Raw genomic sequence first — 2,036 nt, 5'->3', positions numbered from 1 at the left:
ATTTATTCTCATGTCTCTTGTTCATTGCTTGGATTTGGTGGATAAAGACATACATCTTCAATACATCTATTGTTGATATAATCAAATTTATATCCTGAATCACAATATGCCAATACACATTTTGTACTCCATTCTCCATTATCTCCACATTCATATCCTCCATGTCAATGCTTTTTATTAATTTCTTCATCACATTTTTCATCTCTTTTAACTAGTCTTTTATTCTTTGGATTACATTTCGTTTTATATTTCTCTACTATTTTCTTTGTTTCTTCTTCAAATTCTTTTATATTATCGTTTGAGAATTGATAAATATTCACTCTTTCATCAATCATATCTGTTATAAATTCTCTAGGAATTGTTTCATTGTAATTATAATTAAATCTGTATGTTTCTGTATAAGTTAATCCAAACTGATATCCATATTGTTTTAAAACATTATTTGAATCTATTTCATTAATATTAGGAATATTATTAGATGGTGATAATCCTACTTCAAATTCTTCATCTTTTCCATATGGATCACCATCAAATCATACAAGAATAGCTCCTCCCCATTCTTTTAATCCTTTTGTTACCCATGAACATGCTGAATAACAATATGAATCTGTATAAACTACTATTTCTGTTGGTTTTCTTGGTTTTTCCATTAACTTCTTTACTTTCAATTTAACAATTGGATGGCTGTGTAACATTATGTTCAACATCTCCATATTTAATAATTCTTGGATTTGAATACCAATCTCCAAGTGGGAATAAATCAGAAAATATAAGTTCTAAGTAACTTCTTCTGCTTTCACATGTTTCTGGGTTATACATATATAAAGCATATCCTTTTTTCATTATATCTTCTGTAAGTTCTGATATTCTTGCTGAAAGTATATAATCAACATCATCATATGGTGATAATACTTTCTCAAGTGTTTGTGCAAGTTGCACCAAACCTCCTCCATTTTTTGGGAATATTACTTGAATGGGATAATCATGTGAATCAAACTTATCAACACATTCACTTAATTTATCCAAAAAATAGTACCCATCAGAAATAGCACTAAAAGTATTTACAATCAATGTATTTACTTTGTTACTTGTTGTTAAACAACATATTTCTTCTTTATATTCAGAACAATTAGGTTTATATTCATCATTTTCTTGTTTTATTCTTTTTCTTTCATTTCCTTCTTCAGATTCTTCTATTCTTATTCCTCTTCTTTTACTTCTTTCAAGTGCTTCTTGGAATTTCTGATTCATTGGATTAAATTTTGCCATCTTATAATTAATTGTTCGACTTTCTCCATTTTCCCATGTAATTGTTATTGGTGTATTTAAATATTCTTTCGTTAATGGTATTTCACCCAATGATCCAAACATTATTGCTGATTTTGCTTCTGTAAATTGTGCATGTAGACATTTTAGTCTTAAATAATTCTTTCCAAATTCTCGAATAATATTAAATGGATCTTCTCCATTTATTGTTTTAACTGGTACATTCTGATTATTTACAATTTCTTCTGGTACATCAACTACAACAGGAGTATTAAAAATAGCAATTAGATTTAGTGGATTTAAATACATTTTCTTATCATTATCAATATTTATTGTAAATGGAAGTAAATAAATAAAATAAACAAGCTCTGAATTTGGTTTTTTAAGAGTATCATAATCTATATTAAAATCTAAATGAGAATCTCTTGTTGAAATAATAAGATTTTTTATTTCTGAGTAAAACTCATACAGACTTGTTGTTTTTGTATTTATTTTATCTAATTCTGAATCAATATCCACTTTCTCATAATAATTATTTGAAAATGATGGTTGTGGTGGATTTTTAATATGTCTTTAAATACATATGCTTCTAAATAGTATTTCAATCAATAATCTCAGTATTTTCATCCTCTGTGGTTTTAATTGATTCAATACATTCAAATACACTATCAGCCGTATCTAGTTCAATCAATTCAGTATATTCACTACACTGTTTTGATAAAGAAAGAGTAATAAATAGAAGTAATACAATATTCATATTTAATGATTAT

Source organism: Entamoeba histolytica, genomic scaffold (genome assembly GCF_000208925.1).
Source record: "Entamoeba histolytica HM-1:IMSS scf_1104750516763 genomic scaffold, whole genome shotgun sequence".
NCBI lineage: Eukaryota > Evosea > Mastigamoebida > Endamoebidae > Entamoeba > Entamoeba histolytica.
The sequence above is the reverse complement of the archived record's forward strand: the minus strand, read 5'-3'. Positions refer to the sequence as shown.